This window comes from Lissotriton vulgaris, chromosome 10 (genome assembly GCF_964263255.1).
Source record: "Lissotriton vulgaris chromosome 10, aLisVul1.2, whole genome shotgun sequence".
NCBI lineage: Eukaryota > Metazoa > Chordata > Amphibia > Caudata > Salamandridae > Lissotriton > Lissotriton vulgaris.
Window position 1 is genome coordinate 640,220,468 of NC_141698.1, and position 14,713 is coordinate 640,235,180.

Below are 14,713 nucleotides of genomic sequence, written 5' to 3' on the forward strand. Positions count from 1 at the left end.
TGACACTCTGACACTCTGAGAGGTTGGGAGTGTTTTGTTCTGGGTTGTCTAATCATTGGGTATATTCGGGGTGTTCAGGGAGCTAATGAGATTCCATAGCTAGTCAGTCAGGAGATTGTGGGTTCTAACTGAGGTGTGAGGCAGGTCCAACTTCCCATCACCAACATCGTATTTTCTTGTGCATAGTTCTGTATGTGCAGAATTCCTACACCAGTAGTAGTATGTACTATCCCATCAAAAATAGTAAAATATCTGGTTGGGCATTTCGTTGGTGGGAATTTTTGAAAAGCCTCAAGATTAAGAAGAATAGAAGAGGACAAACCAAAGGACTGGACTCAGCAGCTAGAGCTATTGATGAATCTGAGTTTTATTTGAAACCTTTTAAATAAAAAGTGGCCAACTGAGCAAGCTTAGCTACAGTAGTAGTACAGAGAGTTATAGCAGAGGCAGTTAGAGGCAGGGTTAACAGGAATTTTTAAACAGATAGTCTAGATCGAAGAAGATTTTGTAAAAAATAGAATTAGGACACTGAAGAAATAGTTTGGACAAAATAAGGTGCAGTAAAAGTTAAGGAAATATAATTATTAATATATTATTAACCACTGGAGGACTTACTGGGGCCAGCAGAATAGCCCTCTGTAGAGGAGCGGTACTGGCCCTGGGTGGCATCTTGTTCTTGTCCCGCCGGCTCCGACTCTGATCCTGTCTTCTCGCCCCTGGGTGCTGATCATGTAAGATATAATAAAGAAAGAGACAAACATTAATGATTGGTGTGAAACAAATAGAATATTTTTAAAAATACTCAAAAAACATTTAGGAAACAACAAGTACAATAAAATTGACCTATCTAATCTGATCGACTAGTAGTATTGAGGGATTCACGGACTGTCTACTTATTATTTATGAACACTAATCCAGTGTTCCATTCTGATTTCAGAATACTAACTAAGCCTAAGCACCACCTGACCTAGCCCACCTATTCCAGATGGGCCAATTGTTCACTAAGTCTGCATTTCCATTTATTTTAGTCCTAAAAAATGCATAGATGGAGGACGCATGCATACATTTTTGTATGCACTAAATTGTTGGTTGGTTGCTGCTGATGTTCTGCTAGTGATAAGCCTATTACCACTCACTAAACAAACTACAAAGGATTCTACTAAGGACTGGGGTGAGCAGCACTCTGCAGCACATGACGTGACAGAGGATGCGTCATGCAGACCACTAAAAAATGACCAACTAATACTACTAAGTAATTAAACCTATCAATCCACCACTATCTCTTCTTAGTGGCAGGAGGGCAAAGGAAGGACTAGACTCTCTCTAGCATTACCTAACATGAGTTCTCTAAAGTAAACTCTTACATAATCAGGCCAAGCGAGCGCAAAGTTGCAAACAAGTAAGATTAGTAGACCCAAGCCCCTGTGTCATAACAATCACAGAAGATTTTTAAACGTAATTTACCTGCAATGTATGCAGCAGCATTCTTGCTGTTTGGAAAAAATATATATTCATAATATATAACACAGAGCAGAAGAAGGACCAGCAGGTCCTGCTCCCGTCCAGGATATCGGACCACTGGTGCGTCAGCTCGGTATCGGTGCGCTGGACACCAGAGCAGTGAAACACTGCCCAGTGCACCTTTCTTCACCGCTGGTGATGCTCACGGAGCCGGTACCTGGTACCAGGCCTGCCGCCTGCTGCTAGGGTTAAGGGGAGGTGGCACTGCACAAAAAAACAAGTGCGGCCACCTCCGCCTCACCAAATAAGGCCCGTGCCTGTACCCGCTGTGGGCGCCGCCTTCCGCAGGGAAGGTACACACGGCTGCATCTACTGGAAGCCTTGCCCTTTCCTTTGTTGCCCCTGCTCTCTCCCTTGGGCATGGTTCTGGCCTGGGACGCGGGGTGGTAAAGAAAAAGGAGAAATTAGAAAAGTTAGTAAAAGAAATGAAAAAAACAAGTTATAGAAAGAGTGAAAAAGTAGTAGAAAAAGTCACAAAAAAGTTTTTAAAAAACCTCTAAATATAGATTTAGGAAAATAACGAGATAGATAATAAATAGAAAAGATGAAAAAAGTGTACTGGTTGGAAGGGAGTTTAAATACCCATCAGCCCAATATTATACAAAAATTAGGGCCTCAGTATCACACAAAATAAGTGTATAGTTGCTAATGGATCATAATATTGATGGCAAAATATTCTAAGCCATGGCAAAAGGAAATGTCTTGTATCGTCATGGCACTGTGTGGATTACGCATTGCAAAATGGAGGTGTAGTTGTGTAGTCTAGCAGTCTAAACCCTGAAGTTGGATAACCAATCTCACAGAGCATGGAGCATTTGTGAAGAATTTGTATTGAAAAAGCCAATCTCTTTTGTTGTTAGGAATTACATAATGACATCTAACTCTCAGAGTAAAGGGGATAGATAAGACCAAAGTAACAGACGTAAGGGGTGGATAGCCCCTGTCCGAAAATCTCCTCTCTTCCTTATCAAGCTCCAAACTGAAAGTCATATCTTCACTGCAATTATGCTGTATTCTCATCATCTCCCCAAATAGAATAGAGAGTACTTGGGAGCTAGGGTGTGATGATTTTGCATGTAGGACAGAGTTACCAACTAATGTGATAATTTCAGCTAAACAAAAAATACAGAAGTTTGATCAGAAACAATCACTGAAGGACAAGTGAAAGGTCACTAGGAATTATGATAGAGTCTCTCTGAGTACACCCTTTCACACACAAAGCCATGTTTTTATAACACTTTACGGAAACATTGGCATATCCTACAGAAGGATTTGAATCTGAAAAAATGGACGTCTCCCACACCTAGGTTTACCTATAAGAGAGGAACAAGTTTGAGCAACAGATTGTGTCCTTGGTTTCTTAATCTTAAAAAGACCAGGTCAGGAGGACCACACTGGTTACCTCTTCAACCAAAAGGTTCCTGCAAATGCGGACACTGTAATATGTGTCTGTTTACTTTAGACAAAATGAAGGGCTTCCAATACGACACCACTCTTAAATACAATATCAATACGTTTATAAATTGTAACATCAAATTTGTTGTGTATTATGTTATATGTGTTTGCAAACAAATATACGTTGGCAGTACTATTCGTCCGGTTAAAAAGAAAATATAGGAACACGTTACGGCCATTTGAAATGCAGATAAGAACTATCCATTAGTTGTTCACTTCAATGAAATGCATGGTTCAGCTGAATTACCCTTGATTAAATTCCATGGCATTTCTACTGCATGTGACCACCCTAGGGGAGGAGGTAGGACTAAACTATTGAGACAGTTGGAAACTAAATAGATTACTCAACCTAGAGCGGAAGAATTTGGTCTGAATGTAGATGGAGAATTACATGTATTTTTGAGAGCATAACCTTACTAGGATTTACAACCTATCTCTGTAATTCAGTGTAAGCCATGTTATATAACAAATTTGCCCATAATGTATTAGGACAAAGTTAACCACTCTATACAGAAGGACATATACTTGGTCTTTAGAAGTTGACCTAGCACTAACATGTATGAAGTCTCATTTATCTCCTTTGATGGTAATTTTGTCCAATTGTATGAAGATCGATATGTTAGCTACAATAACAGTTCTGTCTATCTGAAAAAATGTCCTTTCTAAATTCTATGTTGAATATTTGTGTGATACAAGATTTAGGGTGTTGGTTTTTTGACCTTGTTGCATCGAGAAAATTCCTTATTTTTATTAAAAATTCCTTCGTTTTGATGGAAACGTATCACTTAGATTCTTTAATGTTTTTTTCTATATTACTCTTACTTCACCCCTTCCTTCTGTTAATTTGGTCTTATCTATCCCCTTTACTCTGAGAGTTGCATGTCATTATATATTTCCTAACAACAACAGAGATAGAATTCTTCAATCCTTCACAAATGCTCCATGCTCTGTGAGATTGGTTGTCTAACTTCAGGTTTTAGACTGCTAGAATACACAACTATACCTCCTGTTTGCCATACGTAATCCACACATTGCCGTGACAATGCAAGACGTTTCCTTTTTCCATGGCTTAGAGCATTTTGCCATAAATACTATGATCTATTAGCAACTATACACTTATTTTGTGTGATACCGAGACCTTAATTTTTGTATAATATTCGGCTGACGGCTCTTTATACTCCCTTCCAACATGGTGTCCACTTGACCGTTCATACATATTTCTTCTTTCAGTGTCAATGGAGCCTTTGTGACTATTATATCACCTTCTTTTAAGTTTATGACCCCATGCACTACTTCAGGCAGTGCTCATAAGGAGCAACGATGGACGGCTCCAAAAACATTTAAATATGAATTTCGATCGGGTGGCTGGTGAGTTTTTTTTAACTGGGGAGACTTTGCACTGTTGATTTAACAGGGCTCTTATGTTGGGACCCGTATTTGTGGTATTTTACTTTGTCTACTTGTCCCCTTGTATAATTGCACTATATTGCTTTTTCTGGACTATCCAGTATTGCAGAGACTTGGAATTATAAGGGTTCTTACTACTACAAACGGACTTTATCATTATTGACTTTCTTCGACCTTTTAGGCAAGGTATGATTACTCTCTGGTTTTAAATTCTGTTTGTGTTTCTTGGTTTGATTACCATGAGATATTAATGTCTATGTTATACGGCTTTATTATTCTAACTTGAGATGGTATGTGAACTTTACAAGTATAACTTTTATTTTTTCAGCAGATGATTCAAATGGGGTGTTTGCTTTTTTCTGTCTCTGGTCATGCTATGTTCGGTACAATTTTTCAGTAGACCACTCTGAATACTTTTGAAGCTGCAAAAAACATCTATAATGAATTGGCGCCCTTTTTCGAGTCTGTCTCCCATTGGTCCAGATACATAGATGACATTTTTTTTGTCTGGACCAATGGGAGGGAGGCACTAGACGAGTTCGTCTATTGGATAAACGAAGCAGACCCTAATCTCCACTTCACGTCGCATATCAGTGATGAGAAGGTTGAATTTTTAGACATTGAAATTATAAATGATGATGGTTTTTTAAAAATGGATCTACATACGAAACCCACAGCAAGAAACACCTTGCTGCACTACAGTAGTTTCCACCCTAGATCACAAAAAGATTCAATTCCATTCTCTCAGTTTCTACGGGTTAGGCGCAACTGCACCAGCCTGGCAGACTTTGATAAACAGGCGATTGCGATGAGAAGTAAATTCATCGAGAGAGGCTACCCACACCGGCTAGTGAGACACGCTTATAAGCGTGCCCGCTATTATGATCGCAATTATTTGCTCCAACAAAAGCCAGCTAAAACCACCAACCAGGTGGTCTGTGTAACTAAACATTCCACCCTTGACACAAAAATTAAACAAGTCATAAATTCAAACTGGCACATTTTAAATAGCAATTGTACTCCAGAACTGAAACTAGCTAAACCACTATTTGCCTACAAAAGGAATAAAAACATCAAAGAACATATTGTTCGTTCACGTTTCCAACCTACATCTGACAAAAATCTTTTAACACAGAGGTCGATTGTATCAGGCAATCCGATAAAAGGAACTTTCCCCTGCTCCTCATGTTCCTCTTGTGCTAGTATCATAAGAGGAAAAGAATTCACACACAATGGCCACACAACAGTGGCAAAAGAAATGTGGAACTGTAAATCTTCAAATCTGATCTACTTTATACAGTGCCCGTGTCTCCTCGGGTATATAGGAGAAACATCTCGAACTATACAAACACGGTTAAATGAACATCGTTCAGCGATAAGAACCCACAAACTCGCTGCCCCAATGGTGAAGCATTTCCTAGAAAAGGGACATCAGGCAGAGGACCTTAAATGGAGAGTCCTAGAAAAAATTCATACTGCAGACTCCAATGGGGGTTGTGCCATCAGAAAAAAGAGAGAGGTGTTCTGGATATTTGTCTTCAACACCTTTCGAGAAGGAATGAATAGCGAATTGCCATGGGAGCACGCTATTTGCTAGAGCATCTTTTGACTCTCCCTACCGCAGCAAAAACAGCTTCTCACTCTTTATGATTAAATTTAAATTACCTAATAATAGGCATTCAGCAATAAGAAAAGTCAATCCCAGTGTTCTCCCAAGATGTAGTTCACCCTGCTCCCTTTTTATCTAAAGTTTAAGCTCCTGATTAGGGGAATCTTTCCCTGCACCTCACTTTGTCGTACAGGTGTAATTAAGCAACAACTAGATCGAAGGAATATTAATGCTCGACTTTTCTAAAATAACAAAAGGCATGGAGCCTCGTTAAATTCACACGCATTATTTTTTGTTTAATGGAAGTACAGTTTTTACGAATTTCAGGAAAAATAACTTTCCTATAGAAATCTTTTTTACTCTAAAAATATTGAAAAAACCAGCACCAAATCTATAATGAGTCATTTTTGTGCACCTAATCTTGAAGCGCTATATATTTAGAATCTTTTTGCTTGGATTTGACATCAGCTAAATCTGACTCTAGTCCCAAGTTAAAATATAGCTCCACTCCCCAATTGCTTTCCACTCGGTTAAGCTGGTTAATCCTTGTGCTATACATCAGCACCGATGTATATCCAGTGATATTTTACGTGGGAGCCATTGCTGATTCTTTCTCTAGAGAATCTGGTCCTTTTTTTACTTCTTCCTATTTTTTGGTCCTTCTTTCATGTTCACACCAGTGACATTTTACGTGGGAGCCATTGTTGATTCCTGCTCTAGAGAATCTGGTCCTCTTTTCATTTCTTCTTAATTTTTGGTCCTTTTTTTATGTCAACACCAGGTCAGGTGTACTCAATCATCCAATCAAATAGGGTATATATACAGGAAGTAAAGGCACTTTAAAATGCCGTCTATCGTGGAAGGAGCATAGAACCCCCGTGTCCCGCCGCCGGAATCTCTGAGCCCTGTTGATATCTATTGGGTAAGTGTTCGCTAAAATCCCTATGCGGTATTTTTACTCTGATCACTTGTTTAGTTAACTGATAATCTCCAAAGTAAACAGTGGGTAACAGAATTCTCTCTCTCCTTTTTCCCCCCCTGTTTGTTCATTTTACAGACAGGGAGTTATTTTAAACCACTTTGAAATCCATCGCTCCTTGAGCACAAGTAAAAAGGTAACTATCAGTCCTTCTTCTTTAAGAGACAGTAAGTCTATGAAGTCGCCATGCATTGACTGTTCTCCAAAAATTGATGCCAGAATTCTTTCCATCCATTCTATAGGCAATCTCGCCATTTGTTATCTCCACATCAGGAGGACTATATCTTTTGGGATCCACAAAAATATTCATTATCGTGGCCATAAATTTTAACTCCGGCAGGCGGGTCTAACTGAAATCCCACTCCTCACTTAAGGTACCTTCATCCTCGAAAATGAAAAGGTTTTCAAAAAACTACTAATGTATCCTCACTAACTGTCTAGTTAATATAAAATATCAAAAATAGAAAAGATTCAATAAACTAAAAGAACTCATAATTTCTTCTAGGAAATATAGAAATTCAAAAATCAACAATCAAGACAAACAAATTACATCGTGTGACTATGGAATATCTATCTGCAAACCTTAACTAAAATAGGTAAAACACTAGCTTGGTCCTTTCATTAAATATGGGCTGGTTAGAAAATCATAGACTACACTAAAACAACAATCAATGTTCATGAAATGTCTATGTTTTTTAGGGTCTAGAATATCTTCGTCACCTAACCAAAGAAAAGAAAGTCATTATACAGATAATCCAGATTGAGAACATCAAATAGCATTAATATACTCCGTGTTTTTTAAGTAAGTGACCTTATCTATGATATGAATGTATTGTATACCATTGTTTAAGTCCCGCGTTGATAGCACGCTGCGAATTGCCACCATTTAGAATATTTCGTATTTTCCATCACTAATATCAATCATTTGATTCCTCGCATTTGCTATCCTATGCAAGAACCCTGCTTCCTCACCACCAAAACTTGGGAATAATCTATTTAGTATAAAGGTATCCACTCCTTCTCCCTTTTTTGGCCATTATCTCATATAAGAATATATGAGTTAAAAGGATTCACTCCATTTTTCTATTTTTCTTGATGATCATTAAGGCAAGGAAAAGAAATCCGTCAAAGTATTATTGTAATATTAATAAGCTTGGTCACAATAGAATGGAAAGTCTGAGACTATTAGCCTAACATTGGTTTGTTTTAATTTTCTCTGTGTAACATAACATAAATTGATGCATTATTGTACATAATATTTTTTGTTTTATGGAATTTTCCCATTTCAGATACTATCGTGGCTGCTCCAGAAGAAGGCGCTGGTTCGCCGAAACGCGCGCAGAGATTATTTTAGCCACACCTTTCTCTCTTAAAAACTGTGTTCATTTTATATAACCTTCATTTGTTGGATTATTTGTCCTTCTCTCTTAAAGTGTTGCTGTGTATTGTTGATTTATTATGTCGCATACAATTTGTGAATATGTATTATTATTTTAATGTGTTTTTTAAAAGAATTTATGAATAAAATTGAACTACCCCTTTTTTACAAACAACCTATGTTTTAGCTCAGTTCATTTCGACCACTTATTACGTTCTGTTGCCTAGATTGATACATATCAAATTATTTGCTTTTCCCTGGTCTAGGAACTTCATTTCCATGTACTCAGGGGGTCCTTGATAAATATTTACACATACTTTTGAAGCTGTCACAGTTCTTCGTATATATACATATAAAACATACTAGAAACATTTTAGGACTGAACGACTTATCCTACTTTATCTATTAACTGGTTCTGAGTCTGTCTGGTTCTGTTAATATACTTGTTTGCTTAATCTAATTTAAAATACTAACTCTTGCTTTGTTAGAGTGGATATTGGTATCTTTACAGACTTTTTTCTTTGTGGTCCTCGGAGCTTAGTGGATTAGGATTCGATTTTTCACATTTTCACTGAACCAACTATTTACACTCATCAGAGGTAGTTTATTTATTAATATTCTTTTCTTAGCCTTCTTTTTCTTTATTGGAATAAGGGCTATATGAGCACATGTGTCTTGAGGTCTCGCTTTCCTGTTTTTACATCACTTCTTGGTCTGTTTATAAAATGAGCTTTCCTCACATTTCTTCACACTGTTTGGTACGATTACAACTCTTTTCATTTAAAATCCATAGGTTTTTTTAACAACCTTTTTCAATAGATTGGAAATTGTCTTGAACACCTCTTGTCTACATTAATTTGCTGCATTGTCTTTTTGCATATTGTATGGTTTTATAAATTGTATTTTATTTATGCAATGATTCACTTGGAAGTCATGATATACTTTGGATCTGTTTTCCATTTCATTAATTTGTGGGTACATCTCTTTGAACCAATATTATATTATCCTGTATAAAGTAACATATGTTAAAAAAAATCCATGGTAAGATGAGCTGAAAGTGTGGTCAAAGGCCACAGCTTGATTTAATCTCAAAAGAGAATCACAAAGACATTAGGTATTTATAAGGCTTAAACACCTTCTAGCTACTGTGAACTACAAAACTTTGCATAAATGAATTCTTGGACAAAACAAAAGCACTATCAAGACAAGCAGTTATGCATCATCGCATTACAGTTCTCTCCAGTTCCTGTTTATATATTTTGCTGGGCAGGCACTTAATACTATCAATTTACATTCAGCAAAGGGGGCAGTGCTTAACACAGACCAAAATATGGAAGAAATCTTTTACTGGAATATGAATGGCAGCATAGCATGTATACTGAAACACAGGCACCAAAGGACTCCATAACACATTGTCACACAAAGAAAAAGTGTAGCAGATGATCCATGCATATGGAGCAGTGAGTGGTCAGGATTTGGTATTTTAGCCAGTGGTGCATTTGGAATACCCTGTTACACATTTTTTACTAAAGCATGGTGCGGTAGGATACTGTCATTAGCAGACAATAAATTTGTACTGAAATGGCCACTAAATGTTCTCAGACATGCAGTTTTACTGATTAATTACATAGCATACAAACGATATTGTATGCAAATCGGGGTTTACAAATGTTTAATATTTAGGCAGCACCAAATAAAATGACTTGATTTTTTTTGGATCATATTAAAATATTTAGGTCTCATTTACAAAACAATTATGCAGCACAGTGCCGTAAGCCATTTTGCTGCACAAAGCTGCATCATTTTAAAAGCACAGGCATGCGTCGTATTAACAACAATACAACTCATCTGTGTGCTTTCCCCAGGGCTGACGCACAATTGGCTACCGTGCACCAGCGCGGGCACCCTTGCGTCATGTTGCAAGGGTGCCTGCATTTGGTGCAGGACGGGATACCTTGCTACACAAAAAATAATCATTGATGGCATTTTCATTCTGCAGCATACACAGAAAGAGGAAAAAACAAGGAGAAATAAAGTATTTCTCCTCTTGCGCCCCTCTTATACCTCCCTAGGGGAGGTGTAGGATTCTGACGTTTCCCAAGCTTTACAAACGTTTGTAAATCTGGGAATTTGTCACATTCCATGGGTCTTTCATTGGAACACGCACAGCAGCACCCATGAAATGTCCCTCTCACACAGAATAATGTGTGAAAGGGGCCTATATTTGCAAGGCCATGAAAAGTCACACAGGGTGACTTTTTGGTGGTTTTGAAAATATGGGAACGCACACTGCCCCACAAATGCCTAAAAAAAAAGGGATGCACTTGCTGCGCAATCTCTTTGTAAATTAGGCCCTCTGTTTCCTTTATACTTCATAATTACAAATAAGTATTCTTCATTTGTGCTTTCCTAGCTGCTGATATATTTTGAAAAATTTGAACAGTTAATTTACATGTATTCACATTTTGGTATATGTAATGACAGAAATTGACATCCTTTAGCCTTTTGCTTTCACACTCCCCTTGAAAAGTGTCACATAGTTCATGTTACAAAGTCCTCCCTCTTACTATGCATTCAGGGAAAGAAAAGTAAACACCCCTCATGAGATCTCAGACCACTGAGTGGTGAAGTCTCAGCATGCAGGTACCCTCGTTGTCAGCTGAAGTTATTATTTTTTTTTTTTTTACTTATAAAGCTCACTGCTACCCTGAGTTGTCCTGGCGCTGAGTACTGGTGACCTGGGTAGCATTGAGCTGTTAATGAGAAAGAAAACAAGTTTTTAAACTCTTGTGAAAAGAAATTAGATCTGACGCGTTTCTTAGCTGGAACGGGAGTTCATTTCATCCCTTAGAGGCACAATGAAAAAAGCTTCTGCCTCCCCAGTTGGTTTTCTTAAAAGTGGAGGTTTGGACTAATTTAGAACCAGAGGAATGCAGGGTTCTGCTTGGGACGTACCATGGGAGTCTATTCTGGGGGGCGTGGCTTGGGCGCCGATGGCGATGGTCGCCTGAGAGCTCGGCTCCGGGACTAAGCCCGAAATTATCCTGAACATCGGAGGCTGAGGGGCGCCCCGGACCCCGCATTCGGTTGAGCGAGGCGACGACACCCTGCCGGGGGCCTTGGTGGAGTTTGGACGGGGGCGGCTTCGAAGAAATGCCGAAGTTTGCGGAGTTGCGGAGTGCGACCCAACATGGCGCCCGGACCCCTTTGTCCCCTTGATCGAAACTACGGAGTTGAAGAGGTCTCGCGGGTGTCGACTGGCACCCGGCTTCACCATCCTCAGTTGTTTTAGACATTGGACATTGGCAGGCTCGGACCTTCTACAACGGGTTCATACTCGATTAGACGACCGGGCGGGTGCCCACGCACTAGAGGGCACCGGGCGCGGGTGCCCTCTGTTCCAGGCGGTGGTCTGCACCGCGACTCCGCGACTAGATACGATTTCCTGGCCAGCCCAACTACATGGGTGGCGCGACACTCTGGCGCCACAGATCAACCGAGGGAGTTGGTGGCCCTCGCCCCGGAGCTATAGTGGGTGAACGGGCCTGCCCGACTCGGCGACGGTTGTCTCCGCCCCCTTATCGGTGCCCTCGGACGCCGTGGCGATGGCGTGAGCCGAAGCGGCGGAGTCTTCACAGGCTCTGGAGACGGAGATCGCCCATACCCGACTTGAGAACGAACTCCTGGGAAGGTCGTGCTGGACACCTGTACACGGAGACGCCTACTCCGGGACCCTCACGGAGAGCCCCTGGCAGCATGGGGAAACCTAAAGGAGCCAAGGGATCCAGCCAGACCGCCTCAGACTCTGAAGCCCAGGACAAGGAAGAGCATGGAGACCCTAAAAGACCTGGTGGCGCACCACTCCAACAACAATTCGACCGTGTACTGGAAGCGATAGAGGCAACTCGGTCGGCCCTCCAACAGGACATTGCCCAGGTGGCGACGGGCCTGGGCCTCCTTAGGGCAGACCATGGTAAACTCTCGGACCGGGTCAAGGAGGTGGAGGGCACGGTGAAGACTTTAGAACCGGCGCAGAGAACCCTGGCTGCGACGATAAAGGATGCCATGTCCCGAATTGAGACCCTGGAACGGAGGGCGGAGGATGCGGAAGGCCGCAACAGGAGGAATAACATTCGGGTGGTGGGCCTGCCGGAAAAAATCGAGGATGGCGATATGGTTCGATACTTGGAGACCTGGCTCCGAGACACGGTGGTCCCAGAGGGCCTGTCCTCATTTTACACTCTAGAACGGGCCCACAGAGTCCCAGCACGGCCCCCACAGCAGGGACGAGCCCCAAGGCCGGTGGTGGCACAGTTGCTACATTTCCGGGACAGAGATCTGATCCTAAATGCCGCCAGGCACAATGGCCCGTTCCAGGTGGCAAACAGTCAGGTGAATATCTTCCCTGACTACACCTACGAGACTCAGCGCAAGCGGTTCTCCTTCCTGGCGGTTAAGCGTGAACTCAGGAGTGAGGGCATCCAATATTCACTCCTATTTCCCGCAAGGCTCCGCGTCATTGTCGACGACAAAACCCAGTTCTTCGACACCCCAGAGGAGGTCTGTGACTGGCTCGAACTGTACCGGACAGGGAAAGATGGTTATAGCGCCTCGACCCATCAGGCGGAGGAGCCGGAACAAAGGAGGCGATCTAAGAGGGTCAGGAACCGCCGCGGCCGCACGGGAGGGCCCTCGACTGCGGAGACATCATCGGAGCGGAGGGGAGTGTTGGAAGTTCTGTCGGAACTGTCGGGAGCAAGAGGCGAAGTCATCGAGGAGGAGGAAGAAAACCCGGGTGCTCAGGGGGCACCATCGGACTCGGAAGATTCAGTGGCAGACAGTACCCATACACCGGTGATCACACCGAAATCGGTGGAGGACCTTTTGGACGGACAAGGGTAACGGGATATGCTGCCTTGTTTTGGGTGGGGGCCCGGCAGGGGGGAGGCGGTTGCCGTTCTTTATTGCTGACAACGAAGGAGGGAGGGTTGGGGGACTTCTGCTCTTGCCCCGGAAGGGTTTGACACCGGAGGGGGCTTACTATAGTCCTGGTAGCCTGGGCGACGAGGGCCCACTGCCTCCGCTCAGCCCGCTCCTGGCCCATAAGGCCTTCCTACGGTGGCGACCGTAGGACTAGTGGGGATTTTGGGGTTGGTCTCCGTAGAGGTTTGGATGGGATCTAGATGGTGCAGTTTGGGTCCTGTTCTGGGGTGGTTGGGGGGGGGTTTTGTTGGTTTTTGGGTGGTTTGGTTCGGGTTGGGGAAAATGGCCACCGTCAGCGCTGGGAGGATTGATGCTTTTTCTTTGTGGAGACCCGAACGGGGAGACTGTGCAAGAACACTTTGGGACAATGGCTGATGTTGCTAACTTGAAATGTATTACTTGGAACGTGAGGGGGCTTCACACTATGTCCAGGCGTCACAAGGTCCATGCTTATTTAGTGCGTAGGGGAGTGCAAATGGCGCTGCTGCAGGAAACGCATCTGAACAAGGCGGAAGGGGCGGCGCTTCAGCGTAGGTGGCGAGGGCAGGTCTTTTCCACGGCGTACTCTGCTTATGCCAGGGGGGCGCTAATATGGATCAGGGCAGGAGTCCCCTTCCAGGTCACGAGGACAGTGTTGGACCCAGAGGGGCGTTTCGTGGCCATCTCAGGCACGCTAGGGGGGAGGGACCTGAGCGTTTGCTGTGTGTATGCTCCTAATGTGGACCAGACTGCCTTCCTTTCCAGGTTATCGGGCTCGCTGGCCCACTTTTTCGCCGGGCCCCTCCTGCTGGGGGGAGACTTTAACTCCGTAGTGGATGTAGACATAGACCGCTCGCATCCCCCGCTCCCCGATTCCCCGGTCCGGCGGACGGCTAGGGGTCGTCAAGATTGGCAGACCCGCTGGGGTTTGACGGACATTTGGAGGGCGCATCACCCCGCGTCTAGAGATTACTCATACTTTTCGAGCCTTCATGAGCTGCATGTCAGACTAGATGGCTTTCTTGGTTCGTCCGAATTAGTTTCGGCAGCGGTCCGATCGGAGTACTTATCGCGGACCATCTCGGACCATAACCCCCTCCTACTGGACATTCGCTGGTTCCCTGGGACGCCGGCAGTACCCACCTGGAAGATGCGCCCCGAGATCCTCGAGGACAGTGTCTTCAAGGCGGACCTAGGGGAGAGAATCACGGATTATTTTGCGTCCAACGGCGGCTCCGCGAGTACTAGGGCGTTCGAATGGGACGCTTTCAAGGTGGTGGTGAGGGGCTACTGTATCTCTAAGAAGGTGGGCATGCGGCGTGTTATCCTGGCTGACTTAGACACAGCGGACCGAGCACTCCGCGAGCTCGAAATTAGCCGCCCCGGACACCCAGAATTGCAA

The 14,713-nt window shown here is 42.9% G+C and overlaps 1 long non-coding RNA gene across 1 annotated transcript; it reads left to right on the top strand.

Annotated features, from left to right (window-relative positions):
- Positions 1-6,859: 6,859 nt before the first annotated feature.
- LOC147688624 (uncharacterized) lies at positions 6,860-7,871 on the top strand. Its single transcript, XR_015300530.1, has 5 exons — positions 6,860-6,914; positions 7,050-7,107; positions 7,214-7,345; positions 7,477-7,567; positions 7,671-7,871. It is a non-coding gene; the product is annotated as an uncharacterized LOC147688624 (long non-coding RNA).
- The last annotated feature ends 6,842 nt before the right edge of the window (positions 7,872-14,713 follow it).